This window comes from Lepidochelys kempii, chromosome 11, assembly GCF_965140265.1.
Source record: "Lepidochelys kempii isolate rLepKem1 chromosome 11, rLepKem1.hap2, whole genome shotgun sequence".
NCBI lineage: Eukaryota > Metazoa > Chordata > Testudines > Cheloniidae > Lepidochelys > Lepidochelys kempii.
The window spans coordinates 26,492,232-26,508,259 of record NC_133266.1 but is presented as its reverse complement, the minus strand read 5'-3'; the positions used below and the strand labels follow the sequence as shown (position 1 = coordinate 26,508,259).

The following is a 16,028-nucleotide window of genomic DNA, read 5'->3' as shown; positions in this document are numbered from 1 at the left end:
CATTCCATATTTTGTATTCTCATCTCTCTTCTACAACTATCTTGGTCTTCTCAATTTCTCCTCATACAGAAGTCTCTCCATGGCTCTAATCAATTTTGTCACCCGTCTCTGGACATTTTCAATATCCTCCATATCTAATTTTGAGAAGGGGTTAGGTCTCTGAACATAATATTCCAGATAAGAGTGAACCATCAATTTATATAACAGGACTATAATATTTTCAGTGGAGGGGATCAAAAATAAGGGGCATGTGGGGAGAGTGAAAATGTTCACAGCATTTGATTTCCATTAAAACTTTGTTTTTGTCAACATTTTTCTGACCAGCTCTAATATTCAGTATGATTTTCTATCCCATTCTTGAGACATTCAAACCACTCTGATTTTTGAACAATACTGTGCACTGAGCTAGACACAATGCTGTGGGTTTTTTCTTAGAGAAGTTACAGTTAATTTGCTAAAAGTTAGGCTATTTGGTGTGCTAGACAAGTATGAAACCAGCCTTCTATTTTAAATTGTCCTTGGGCTAATTGAAGTGTTGTATTTCAAAGGGATAAGGAGCATATAATAAAAAAATCAAATCTCCTGAGAGGCAATTCTTCAAGTCGGAAAACAATATCTTCATGGGTAGAGTACCAACGGCTTTTCTATAGAATGTATTTACCAAAGTTAAATCAAGATCCAGCAACATACAGTAGTGCTCAGCCTTTTCAAAACAGTTTGCACATCTGATGCTTTGTTGACTCCATTACAGAAACTTAAACAGAAAGCTTTAATGCTTTCATCAAAAATCTCCTAAGATGACCTACCTCATTCAGCAATTTTTCTTCCTTAGATTTTATTTTTTGAGCATTGCCTGCCTCCTTGAGAAAACTGTGATAATAGATGAATGGTTATGACCCTAAAATTCTTCAAACTTTTGTTTTTAATGAAATGAAGGTGGTTGTTGCTAGTTTCTGTGGGCTGGGAGCCAAATCATGTAATAGAAGTCTATGCTTCGCACATCCTTCTGAAGTTCAAAGTTAATGTGTAAAGTCCTGAAACAAAAAACATATGTCATGATTAAAAGAACATTCCAAAAGAAAGACTTTTTCCCCCAAGGGCTTGAAGCAAATGGTGTCAGGGAAATACTTCACTCATGTCAGAGATATAACATGACGCTCCCGCACGCAGTTAACTCTTATTCATCAAATTAAATTCAGGCATTCATGAAGTACTTCAATCATAGAGACTTCATAAGGTAAAAAAACAATAAATTGCTCCAGAGCATAATTCTTGCAACAGATTTATTCATATTACATCACAAGATCAAATCCGCACAGACACACCCCTGGAACCCCGACCTGGGATATTCTATCTACTACCCAAGATCCATAAACCTGGAAATCCTGGGCACCCCATCATCTCAGGCATTGGCACCCTGACAGCAGGATCGTCTGGCTATGTAGACTCCCTCCTCAGGCCCTATGCTACCAGCACTCCCAGCAACCTTTGAGACACCACTGACTTCCTGAGGAAACTACAATCCATCGGTGATCTTCCTGATAACACCATCCTGGCCACTATGGATGTAGAAGCCCTCTACACCAACATTCCACACAAAGATGGACTACAAGCCGTCAAGAACACTATCCCCGATAATGTCACGGCTAACCTGGTGGCTGAACTTTGTGACTTTGTCCGTACCCATAACTATTTTACATTTGGGGACAATGTATACCTTCAGATCAGCGGCACTGCTATGGGTACCCGCATAGCCCCACAGTATGCCAACATTTTTATGGCTGACTTAGAACAACGCTTCCTCAGCTCTTGTCCCCTAACGCCCCCTACTCTACTTGCGCTATATTGATGACATCTTCATCATCTGGACCCATGGAAAAGAAGCCCTTGAGGAATTCCACCATGATTTCAACAATTTCCATCCCACCATCAACCTCAGCCTGGTCCAGTCCACACAAGAGATCCACTTCCTGGACATAACAGTGCTAATAAACGATGATCACATAAACACCACCCTATACTGGAAACCTACTGACCGCTATTCCTACCTATATGCTTCCAGCTTTCACCCTGACCACACCACACGATCCATCGTCTACAGCCAAGCTCTGCGATACAACCGCATTTGCTCCAACCCTCAGACAGAGACAAACGCCTACAAGATCTCTATCAAGCATTCTTACAACTACAATACCCACCTGCGGAAGTGAAGAAACAGACTGATAGAGCCAGAAGAGTTCCCAGAAGTCACCTACTACAGGACAGGCCTAACAAAGAAAATAACAGAACGCCACTAGCCGTCACCTTCAGCCCCCAACTAAAACCCCTCCAACGCATTATTAAGGATCTACAACCTATCCTGAAGGATGTCCCAACACTCTCACAAATCTTGGCAGACAGGCCAGTCCTTGCCTACAGACAGCTCCCCAACCTGAAGCAAATACTCACCAGCAACCACATACCACACAACAGAACCACTAACCCAGGAACCTATCCTTGCAACAAAGCCCGTTGCCAACTGTGCCCACATATCTATTCAGGAGACATCATCACAGGCCTAATAACATCAGCCACACTATCAGAGGCTCGTTCACCTGCACATCCACCAATGTGATATATGCCATCATGTGCAGCAATGCCCCTCTGCCATGTACATTGGTTCAAACTGGACAGTCTCTACGTAAAAGAATAAATGGACACAAATCACATGTCAAGAATTATAACATTCATAAGCCAGTCGGAGAACACTTCAATCTCTCTGGTCACGCGATTACAGACATGGAAGTTGCGATATTACAATAAAAAAACTTCAAATCCAGACTCCAGCGAGAGACTGTTGAATTGGAATTCATTTGCAAATTGGATACAATTAACTTAGGCTTGAATAGAGACTGGGAGTGGCTAAGTCATTATGCAAGGTAACCTACTTCCCCTTGTTTTTTCCTACCCCCCCTACACAGACTGGATTTGTGTGTGTGTTGGGGGGGGGGAGAAAACCTGGATTTGTGCTGGAAATGGCTCACCTTGATTATCATACACATAGGAGAGTGATCACTTTAGATAAGCTATTACCAGCAGGAGAGTGGGGTGGGGGGAGAGAAAACCTTTTGTAGTGGTAAACACCCATTTTTTCATGCTTTGTGTGTATAAAAAGATCTTCTGTACTTTCCACAGTATGCATCCGATGAAGTGAGCTGTAGCTCACGAAAGCTTATGCTCAAATAAATTGTTTAGTCTCTAAGGTGCCACAAGTACTCCTTTTCTTATCGCAAGAGTTGTGCAACTTCCTTGAAATGTATCATAATATTTAAAAAGATACAGGTAGCCCCAATACTTTGGGGTTGGTTTTTTTCAAAGGTAGGGCACACCGTGCTGATGCATGGTTAGAGCAGGGGACTGGGAACCGAATTTCTGGACTCCATTCCCGGCTCTACCACTGACATTCTGCGTGACCTTGGACAAATCACTTCACCAGGTCTGTGGCTCTGTCTCTACTCTTCTGCAAAACGTTTTCCTACCCCAGAGGGTTGGTGTGGACAGTACGTCAACTCAGTAAATTCAGATACAACAAAAGTAACTTCACATAATGTTTAAACTTCCAAGTCTGTTCTGCTGTATCTCACCGTGTTTAACTTTTGAACTAGACATCACACAGATCTCAAGGTTGAAGTCTCCTTCAGGTTCAGCTATCAATTACTGTACAGAAGTGAAAACCCAGAGAATCTAGACTGACTTCAGTAGTGACCTCACCTACACACTGAAGTAAATAAGAGAAGAATCTGGCCCCTCTGTATTTAAATTGCATAGATCCCAATTTAGCAAAACATTTAAGCATGTGATTACATCTCATTTACTGCAGTGGAGCATACCACATGCATACATGCTGTGCTGAATCAGGGCCATGAAGCTGTGCACCCTCTCCTCAGAGCCCAGACTAGATTTAGTTCAGCAGTGCAGAACCCTACCTTACAGGTCCCAGGGGCCTTGTGCCAGCTTCCCTCTGTGGCCACTGACACACTGAATCCAGTTCTTAGGGTATTGTAGGCTCCCAAAAGCCTGATACAAATTCTAGTGAAAGCTATAAGGACTATGATTCCTGCTGAATCAGGGTAATATTCTGTAGAATTTCTCATTGTACAGTACAGCACCATTAGAAGCATTATCCCAATAAGTCAGAAAACTTCTCTGAAGCATTTGGCACTGTTGGAGACAGGTTATTGGAGAAGATAGACCTTGTCCATGCTAATATGGCAGCTGCTAATGTTCAGAAGATATCTATAAGTTAAGACTGGAAATAAATAGAAGCCAGGACTAGTAGAAGGGTTTTGGATTTCTGGTCTACAGTGTACAACCACTCTCTCGGCTTGTGTCTGTCATTACAGATTAACCCTCTAAGCAGCCCTGTATGAACTTTTGTGTGGTGATAAAAGTGAGCTTTTAAAGTTTTCATCATTCCCAAAAGCTTCATTTGATGCCTGCTGACAGTCCCATGTTAGGCTGACTTTTTAGGTCTTCTGCATTTACAAAGCAATTTCTTCTCTCAAGGATGTAGTGTGTGGGAAGGTGCAGGGGATACATCACTTTTACTCCTGGTACCTCATCATTCTGCTGTCTGTGACTATTTTTTTAAAAAGTTATACTCTGTTTATTTTGGGTTCCATTTTTCTTGCTTTTCAAGCACAAAATATAATGGTATGTATCATCATTGACCTCTCTTTCTGCAATGGTGTCTTGTACTCTTCCCTTGTCTTGATACCATCTGTTAAGGCTACCACAAGAATTTATTTTTCTAGAATAAGCCCAAGATATTAAAGTTGAAACAGACAAGGAAGAAAAATGCCAATTGTCTTATTAGTACCTTATTTTCACACTAAAAATAAGATTACAATGACACTGTCTGCCCCACGTCCAGAGTGAATGCACACGGCATTATTCAGAAATCTCACAAACAACGGAAAAGTGCCAAATGTTCATTCAGACGGTAATATTGCACTCCAGTATATACTGAAGGGTAAAATATCTTTAATAGTTGTCTTTCAAACTTCACGTTTCTCCTGTAACATCCCTGAAAACCATACTTGGAAAAAAGATCAGTGGAGCTCACTTGTTGAAAATACTGTGTGCTTTTAAAGATAAATACAATTGCTTTCTTAAAAAAACCTAAATATTTCCCATAGCCCATTTTTTTTAAGGGTAGAAACTCTGTGAGAAACTCTGCATCCTTAACTCCAGTGGAAGTCAACTGAAATTGATTGTACTCCTCTCTTAAGGTTTTATACTGCTGCCCATCACCATAGTCTCCCACATAAAATCAATAACAATAGCAAAGTTCCTAGGGGATTTTCATGGAGTCACTGACCCTCGTCCCGTTATAGGGTCAAAGCTTTGCTTGCAGGTAAGGGTTTTTGGTTTTGGTTTTTTGTGAGGTAGTTGGCAGGGGGTTGGGAATAAACGGAGTATTTTAATTGTGAGCATCACTTAACGGCAGAAATTTCTTCTCAAAGAGGAAGGCATTCCAATGTTTCCTAAAGATAGTCAGACTCTTGATTTGCTTGGTCTCCTGTGGAAGATTGTTCCATAGCTGGATGTCCTCAACAGAGGATGCTTTGACCCCAGCTCTCACATGCCATGTGCTGGGCTTTGAAATATGCATTGTCCTAAAGGAGCACAACCATCATGGTGGTCCATAAATCAAAAGTTAGTCTTAGATGTAGTTGGGGCTTGATCCATTAACTGCTTTAAAAATTTGGACCAGGGTCTTAAACTGGCTTTGGGAGGAGGTCTGGGAGCCAGTGGAAAGACATGAGCACAAGCCTGATAGCGCTCACAGTGATCTGAACCATAACTTCAGTTTTGCCTGGATTCAGCTTGAGACAGCTACTCCTCACCCAAGAGCCAGTATCTTGTAGGCATTCTGACATTTTAGCAGTTGCAGTGATTGCATCAGCTGAAAATGACATACAGAGTTGAGTGTCATTGACACAGTGCTGGCAGCCAAGTCCATAGCATCTCACTATCTCTCCCAATGGCTTCATGTAGATTTTGAAGAGAAACAGTGATTATATGATCCCTCTGCGACCCCAGAAGGGGAGAACCAATTACCCACCCCCACTCAGGGAGTTCTTCTGGAGAAGAACAATTGGAGCCATTATAGTGTTTCATCATCTACTCCTGCTAGGTCACATAGGCATCTGACAGTACTCGACTACAAATAGTACTAAGGCTGCAAAGGAGTCCAGCCGAACTTGTCAGCCACCTGTCAGGAAACACTTAGCATCACACACACCTGGGACCTTGGACAGCTGTGCATGAATGCACATGGAAAGCATGGACTTTGGGACTTTTCTATTGCACACTCTTACATTTCTGAACAATTAGAGCTTCATTAAACCAAAACCAAATTATTCTGTCCTAGCAAAGACACTACAGCTCAGTTAGATCTTAAAATTATTTCCAAGATCATACTCTGATGGGATAGCATCATTTTCTTTGCACAAAGTATCTTTGGAATTACACAACAGATGCTTTTACTGAAATACACACATTGCAAACAATTCAGGCTTCTGTAGCACTACATGAGACAATCTGGAACCAAATCCAATATAGAGAGTTATAAATACTATGGTTATCTCCAGCTATTGTCAGGCCAAGAGAGATGGCAACAGAAATGAATTGTGCCAGAAGTTTAATTTCATCCAAATTAAAGTTTGAATAGATTTCCTTAGGACCATATATTGCCTGTACTCTATGAACATCACTCCCAATGCATGGAATTCCACTGCAGATTTAAACTAAAATGTGGGCCTCAGAAAAAAATGATGTGTATTACAAGACTGAACTTGGTTTTCTGAGGGACATCTATGTTTATCATCAGCTGGAATCTGACCCAAATGTTTTGGATGATATGTACATATATCTTCTTACGCACATATATACACAGAGAGAGAAACCAGCCAGAAGCCTGCAAATAATACTGTAAAGATCATGGAAGTAACAATAATTTGTAGTTTTGACATGGTAGTAATTATTCAAGACCCCCAAGTCATGCCCTGAAATGTGAACTTAAGCTTTACTTTTTCTTGAATTGTTACATGCTGGTGAGATCAAAATGTAGAAAAACCACATTAGCAGGTGTTGTGGCACATATTTCTGAGGTGAAGAAAAAGATTGATGTGCTTTTTATTAAGTGTTTAGCATAACATTATAACTGCAGCCTCCAGGAACTGTCCTTGCACGTCGGATACATTGTTGGCCATTACACTGCAGGAAACACATACGCAGCCAAAGCCACTTCTGTTAAAACTTGGGTTAAAAATTCAGGAAGTTTTCTGAATCACTGGTCATTGCAATGACAGATCAATATGTCTAGCAGAGAAAGACATTTGGGTGATTTGTCAACATTCAGGATGTGAAAGTGCATCCATGCACAACCTGCTGCTAAGTCATTATTAACCCTTTCATGGCAGAGGCATCCAGGCTGGGAAAGAGTTACAAAGTTCTTTATTTGAACCATTCCTATTGCAAAGCTGATTGCATTAGCCTCAGATATCAAGGGAGAGTTAAATATATGTACATCACCATCAAAACTGCCACCAGTCCTGAAATTTGCAGAATAGCTAGGATGGAGGTACATAAAACCTCTGAATATTTTTTCTTCCATGGGACAAAAAGATGGCAAATTTATCTGTGTCCAGAGCAGAACTGTAATTAGTCCACAGCTATAGCAGATTGTCAAACAAATAAACAAACAAACAAACATGTGGTACTCTGTGGCTGGAAAAATCCCTAAATGACCACAGAGGGTTTAATGTAATAAACTTCATCAAATCTAAACCAGATACTGTTAGAAGCCTACAATATTTTATTGAGATTAATGATTGAACTCCGTCCCAAAGTGGGTTTGGAAGAAGTTGTTTAACAACTGCATCCGTGGTACAGAAAAAACAAGCTTTACTGGTGAATGTTTGTTCAACTATACTAAGGAGGATTTTGCTAGATGAGAATGACCACTTGACAAGGATTATAACTATTACCTGAGCCTCTCAAAGGATTCCCATGTCTCTTAGCTCCCTCTTCAAAGGGCACTAACTATATTTAGTTATATATATAGAACACATCTGTTTACATTGTGAGGATATTACACTTTTTTCCTGCAGTAGTAAAATGAGTAAAGTAAACATGAATCTTTCCCTGTAATTTTATTGCTCAGTTTATGTTTTTCCCTAACCTTTGGATAAGCTGCCCTTGCAGAAGGCAATCTTAGCTTCACACCTTTATTGTCAGTACTGCTGATGTCTAATACATGCCAAAACTCCACTTGGAATTTTTCCTTGGCATGTCAATTCTGCCACAAAATATGGTATGTTAGGGCAGGAGTTCCCAGACTTTTTTCCCCGAGGCCTACCTGTGCAACTGTAATAGGCACTGCAGCCCACTATTAACACTTCTTGAGGAAAACTATTAATTTGAATTATTACCTACATATAAACGTCACTGTAAATAAACAATGCACGTTTCCTTTTCATTTTAATGTAAACAATTGTAATGATAGAAATCCTGAGCAATATGCATTCAAAGAAATGCTGCAAGATCTTTGAAACCAACAGTTTTAGTAAAACTACACTTTAAAAAAATGTCGAGAGCAAAATGTGGTGCTCAAATAGGGAAAACACAATTTTGTATAAAACAGATTAATAAGCAACACAGCGCGAACAAAATTGTTTTTAAAAAACACTATTTGTTAATTTTAAAACAAAATATTTGTCCAACTACGAACACTGTATTCTGTTTTCAATTTTTATAGTGTAAAATCTAAATGTCTGTGCTGTTTAAGTAAAGGCCCAACCCTACTCTTTACAAATAAGAAAAAGTATCAAATACTGTAAATAAAAACCAAATTACTTACAGACCTGGAGTCTTCTTAATGAGATGAATGTGCCTGCTTCTTCTTGCACAGTTTTTCCAGGTGGGGACATATGTTAGTGAGGCTCAACCTGATCTCATCTTCAATTTTCATCCCCGTTTACTCCAGCCCTTGAGTGCAGACCCATATGCTTTCCCTATGTAGGCTCTGTCAGGCAGGGCAAGTGGATGGGGCCATGTACCCTGGAGCTGCGCTGAAGGGCTAGGGTCAGGAGGGGAGTGGAAAGGAAAGATGCAGCTTTTTGGGGAAGGAGCAATGCCCCTACATGCCCCCCCCCAAAAACCCCTCTCCCAGCTTAATTGGAGAATGCAGCTGTGTCAATGGACCACCAGGAACTGCGTCGCAGCCCACCTTCGGGCTGTGGCCCACAGTTTGGGAACTCCTGCATTAGAGAAATAAAATGCAATCCAAGTGAGACTCATCAACAGAGACCACAAAGAAAATTATATTCTGGGTGTGTCCAAACTTCACCCAAATGAAAGCCACAGTGACAGGTTTATAGGTGCTTCAAGCCTGGGATAGTGTTGTTTTATCTCATACAAAGAAATTAAATAAAATTTGCCAGGAGCCAAAGGGCTGTACTGTGGACCCAATACTGCAAGATGATGAGCACTCTCTTCTCCAAGTGAAGTCAGTAGTTGCGGATGCTCAAACCCATTGCAGGATCAGTCCCTTAATGTCATTAAACAATTCAGATTCCAGCTGACACCTTTAAAACAGAAATGAGGGGATAACTGCCATTAGTCCCAATGCAAAGTACTTGTTGACAGTGGAATCAGTGCATGTCACTGTATGAGAGAAAGTGGCAAAGTGGTGGCAAATAGAGGATGTGCAACTCCTGCACAGAGCCCAACCCAGGGAAAGAACCCTGTATGGAAGGTGCAGGGGAGGAGGGGCCAGGACACAGATGGGCAAGGGGAGTGATGAAGATGGAGGACCCATGACTGCACTGGTAGTCTCATTCTCCCCACATGTGTGGTCTGGGTAAAGACTGAAGGAGGCTATTTCAGCCATTGAGCTGAAATAACCTCTACAGAACAGCTCAGCAGGCATGGCATAGTCTGAGGGAACGTAACCCATGCATCTGTCTACCTGATCAAACTATTTTGGCTGAGTGCTGGGTAGTACATTTGCCCTTATGGTTGAAAAATATATGTACTGCAATCTCCGTACCATAAATGTGACTAGTAGCAAACAAAGGACCCAACCAGCATAACTAAAAAGCTCTACATCAACCATCACTTAACTGATAAGCCAATAGCAAACATCTTCAATTGTAACTACTAACTACTGTGCAAAGGTTGAGGTCACTGTTGTACTTAAGTACTTTCCATAAACTTAATACATGATACCAAAGAAACAAAAAGGCAGGTTTCATTATTCCCAGCTGTAGCCAAGGCAACCCATAGGCTGTGGCCATTTTCAGTCATATTTGTTTTAAAGGATTTCTGCAAGGCTTCATGTCATATCTTGCATATGACCAGACATATGATTTACCATATTAGAAAAATTATTAACACTCCACTTACAGCAGAAACCTCTGAAACAGAGAAGTAGCAGGACAAACAGGCATATACTGTAGGATTACTACAGGCAAACCATTAAGTATCTCTTCCTATTATTGTTCAACCATAAAGATTGCAACCATTTAATATGCTGATTAAATTCACTGCAACAACAACAAAAAAACCACTCTCAAAGCCAGGAACAGTCATTAAAACAATAAACAAAACACAAAGAAATAAAATTTAATTGTGAATTTTATTATTGCTCCATTGCATTTTAACAGTCCCTGTAAAAGAAGGCCCATGACATCATCTAGAAGTGGTTAACCACAGACAAGGTTGCAAACATGGATTTTACTAGTTAAAAGAGCATTCTATCAGTTAGACCCAGTCTCTTTTCTTATTTCTACACTTAGAGTTCATTTCCTCAGATCTGGCAGTGAACTGTACAGATTAAAATGTATCTTTCAGTTACCTAACCTCTTTAATGTGGGTTTACATCCGTTTTAACATGGAATTCATTCAATATGGATCTAGCCAGGTTGATGACTACTTTCAAAATATCCCTCTGCAATTTAATCACTTAACTTCCACACTGGCACCTACTTAAATATTCACACAGCCAAAAAATGTTTTTATATCTGTGTAAAAGTAATTACGTCAAGACCAATATATTACACAAGTCATCCTTTCCACTTACTACTGATGAAGTGTTGTGTCTTAAACAATAGTAATTGAGTCTGGAGGAAAGTTTTAAAAACAACTGGCGTTAAACCACACATTAAGAGATAAATTCCTCTGAGCTTCCACTGAATTCCATCATTTAAACTCTCAAGTAGGGCATCAATAGACTCAGAAGGAACACACTAGAAGCATTCTCAGCATAAGAATTCTCACAACGGATCACACCCTGAAAAGGAAAATGTATCTGTTGGGGTACCATTAAAAGCAACTTTATCAAGGCCCTAAAATTGACACACCCCACAAAATGCATTTGCAGAAAAATTTCTAATGAAGTTTCTTGATAATGATTCACAAACAAAACTGGACTTTGAATGAAAAAAGCATGTTAAATGTCAACATTTATCATCTTCATTACAGAATCATAGTGTGCTCTCCAAACTCCCCTCCCCAAATATATTACGAATATAACATAAACTGACTTATAACATTGAAAAATAAAAATGAAGGACTGCTAAATGGTAAAATTAAAAGCTTTGTTATATTTTAATTATGCGTATAGTGAATGAGTACAGATGAGGAGACACTTAGGCCAACACCTTGCTGGCAAGTGTGTGTTTTTGCCAATTCTTTGATATACATTGCTGAGCTGCTTAAAATGTGGTTATTGCTGACAGAACAAAGGTAACATATTGTGCTGGAAGTTTTGAGATAAAAATATTCAAACAACAAAAAACCCTTTTTCTGGGAAGACCCAGGGCAGAGACACAAAAACAATATGGCACTGAAACTGCAAAACCAGCAAAAACAAATGCAGAAGTTGGGTAATTGAAACTTGCAAATGCATAATATACACGTTACCACAAACCCAAAGGGCTGGTGTGTTAAAAGCCAATTGGATAAAGGTTAAGTAATCTATAATATAGAAATGTATAAGAGACCAAACTGGAGAAACACCAGACCAGAAACTGAAGGAAAGACAAGACCAAGGAGTCAGAGAAGGCAATGATTTCCCCAAATGTGGTAACTTGGGCCTATTTACCAATTCTGTCTGGTCTGTTATTATTTGTCTGGCATAAATGTATGTCCAGATACTCTAAGTGGCAATAATTCTCTCTGAAATTGTATAAATAAAGGCAAAAATTGATTAAGCCTAAATTGGATGGTCTTGTGACTCAGTTTCCCAAGTTTTACTCCAATATGTCAATGAAAACTGTCGGTGTCCTGGTTTTCAGAGCCCCTAAAAAAAAAATTATGTGCCAGGCGTTGTAACCTCCTGTAGACTCTGGCTGCCTGCAGGAACCACCAGCCAAGCCTACAAAATTGACAGCAAACTGAGTAAGTGGATATGAAATTCAGATGCCACCACTTGCCAGGCTGGTCATTTGTAGCCAGCCTGCCATTCTTCTCACCAGTAATCCGGTTGATCAGCTGTGACTGAGTCACATGCCACCATGAGTCAGCAGTGTGCCCTTGTTGCCAAGAAGGCCAATGGCATTTTGGGCTGTATAAGTAGGGGCATAGCGAGCAGATCGAGGGACGTGATCGTTCCCCTCTATTCGACATTGGTGAGGCCTCATCTGGAGTACTGTGTCCAGTTTTGGGCCCCACACTTCAAGAAGGATGTGGATAAATTGGAGAGAGTCCAGCGAAGGGCAACAAAAATGATTAGGGGACTGGAGCACATGAGTTATGAGGAGAGGCTGAGGGAGCTGGGATTGTTTAGCCTGCAGAAGAGAAGAATGAGGGGGGATTTGATAGCTGCTTTCAACTACCTGAAAGGGGGTTCCAAAGAGGATGGCTCTAGACTGTTCTCAATGGTAGCAGATGACAGAACGAGGAGTAATGGTCTCAAGTTGCAGTGGGGGAGGTTTAGATTGGATATTAGGAAAAACTTTTTCACTAAGAGGGTGGTGAAACACTGGAATGCGTTACCTAGGGAGGTGGTAGAATCTCCTTCCTTAGAGATTTTTAAGGTCAGGCTTGACAAAGCCCTGGCTGGGATGATTTAACTGGGAACTGGTCCTGCTTTGAGCAGGGGGTTGGACTAGATGACCTTCTGGGGTCCCTTCCAACCCTGATATTCTATGATTCTATGATTCTATGACTCTCTCAGTTTCAGGGCAATTCAAGCCCTCTGGTCAACTTTACATTAAACATAGCCCCACACCTCACCCAAGTTTTTGAAGACTGCTTCAGAGCTATTCCTAGCCACAATGTGTAGCTGCACAAGGAGGCAAGAGGAAAGCAGGGATTCCAGCCCCTCTCTCCAAGCTGTCAAAACCCTCCCTAGTCTGTACCTCGCAATTACTGACTCTCCACCATGCACTTGCCCAGACCCCAAACCCCTGTGAGATACTATCCTAGCTCTTTTACTTTGAAAAATCAGGTCACCCTAGCCAAAAGCCACCAACGATATTTCTAGTATAGTTCTGAAAGAAGTTGCCTCTTCCAAATTAACTCTTATGTGGACCACACAGACATCCCCTTAAGTATGTATGAATTCCCTAGGGGTGATCAAATTTTCAGGTGTTCAGCACCCCCAGTTGGCCAGATTTCTCAAGAGGGTCCTATTACTTAGGCACATAAAAAAGAGTTCATATTTTCAAAAGCGCTCAGCTCCTAGCTGCTCCCATTGTGACACTTTTAGGCACGTTGTCAAAAGACATCTGCACCCAACGCGCTGAGCTCCATTCAAAAATCTGGCCCACACTGTAGGCATGCAAGTGTTTTCTACTGGTCTAAGGATTTTGCAGAGTTGCTGTTTTGTTCTTATGTGATTTTGAAGTCTACGGCTGAAATCCTGGCCCCTTTCAAATCAATAGGAGTTTTATTATTGACTTTCGGGAGGAAGCGGGGGGAGTATTAATTTCATTAATGCAGCTAAAAATGAAATTCTTCTCTGGAAGGGAGGGCGACACTGCAATAGTTTGGAATTCAAACACAACGGCTACAGCCAAATAAAGGTGCAGCAGGACCGATCAATCCATTACTACTATTATATATGCAGCACTCAAAAATGTATTAGTCATTTTATTAAGCTGCTTTATTCTTAAATGCTAAAGAGAACCAGGAAGGATTTAAAAAAATGACTTGCTTCCTTTGCTGAAGGTTTACTTAAGTTTTCTAGCCAATGGCTCCTTTATGGCTGTCATTCCATAGTGGTTACTTCTATTTGCTTTGCTTTTCCCAGGTGGGCCTCCCCAGTGCAAAGTAAAATGGAGAGTGGATAAGAATTGACAGGGTGTTTACACTGGTGCAGGTGCTATCATATGAAGTTTTGGCTGTTTTTCACTGGTTGGACAGTTCTTGGATTCATTCCTTGCCAGGTAGTTAGTTGTCCAGGGCAACATGGAGTTTAGATTTTATGGAGATCTCTGCCTTCCTTTCCCCCAGGAGCTGCTGTAAAGATGTCAACATGTATGTGACTTGTTTCCGCCACAATTCAAATATGACACAAACCTGGAAGGAAAACTTTGAGTCTCTCAGTTTTAATTTAAATGTGCTATGTATCGTGACTAATACACACTATGCAATGCACTAAAAAGGACTTTAAAAACGAGTCTCTTGCTCCCTAAAGACTGGTCAATAAATGAAATCACTTCTGGCTTTGAAGCTAGTGTAAATAGAGTATGCCAGCTAGGAGTTTCCCTTCATTTCCTATTTATTCTTTCTGAGCTACCCCACTGTGCCTACTGCATCTGGCTTTGTTTGGACTGGTGCAAACAAGGCTTTCCTGCCAAACAACCCCTTATTTCTTAAATCACTAGGACGTTACTAGAGTCAATGGTGGACAGTAAAAGGTGGGAAATCTACTCTGGCATTTACCAATGACTATCTCTGGGCAAACACATGAGTTGACAAACAGGGTCAGAATTTCATACCGTGGTAGCACCCACAAATCTTGTGTTTACAGAACTTGCATTTGAACAAACAGCATTTGCACCAAAAAACAGGAGTCAATGCTACAGAACCCACCTAGCATGTGTAAATGCAGATTTAGCATACATGCAAAACTTGCATGCATGCGATTCAGTCTGAAAACATTAGCTTAGAACATGTTCCGCCTAGTTAACATCAGCTGATTCTCTTCACCCAGTTGGGACGTATAAATCCTAAACTGGCTGTTGTCCTCTGCTATTGTCTCTAGCAACACCACTGCATATCCCTGGGGAGTCAGGTTTCAGAGCACTGGGGGCGAACAAGTAATTACAAATGGCAAGTGTCAATGAGGATGGATACTTTTTGGCTAAGCAGACTCAACTTGATTCATTACTTAAAATGACAACTAAACCAACATCTAAAGACCTTAGACTGCCATCTACTTGCCCCCCATTTCAGTACTTAAAACCAGACCACACAAATTGTTCAAGATCTAACCCCAAGGTCCTGACAGACCCATTGAATGCCAAGCCTGTGGGCCCCATGTAAGTTACTGCATGGGGAACTGCTTGACCTCACAAGGGCTAAGCTGTTCATACCACTCTAATTTACATCAGCACAGAAGAAGGGCGAATGCAAAAAAGGGCATTTACCCTATTTCCCAATCTCCAATGGGCAGGGAACCAACCATCACACCTGAATGATTCTAACCCCACTAATAGGAGATTGATCCCTGCTGCTAATGTAACCCACAGACGAATGTGTGTTACAAGTCCCCCCTATGCCTGATCTGCAGAGGACGTGAATCTGTTACAGATCTTTAGCTCACGTTGTAGTAGCTCATGAGTTTTTGGAGGTCCTGAGTTGAATTCCCAGTGTGTTGATCGAGATGGCAGCCATCACACTAAGACAAATTGTTTCTATTGCAATTCTAAGAAAAACATATCAGTAAATTAAACCACAACACCCATGTTCATGTCTTGGGTATTTTGTGACCATTCAACATAACCTGCACAATTGCTTCGAAGTCCAAAAGG

General features: G+C 40.8%; 1 protein-coding gene across 4 annotated transcripts in view; it reads right to left on the bottom strand.

Moving 5' to 3' along the window:
- Window positions 1–16,028, bottom strand: part of LYPD6B (LY6/PLAUR domain containing 6B) — a 130,360-nt gene that overhangs the window by 83,637 nt on the left and 30,695 nt on the right. The window contains exon 1 of one of the 4 annotated variants that reach the window (XM_073305441.1): window positions 807–854. The exons of the other annotated variants lie outside the window; for them this stretch is intronic. The gene's annotated coding sequence lies outside the window, so the exon portion shown is untranslated. Of the gene's footprint in view, window positions 1–806; window positions 855–16,028 lie in introns of those variants that run through there. 4 annotated transcript variants of the gene reach the window in all.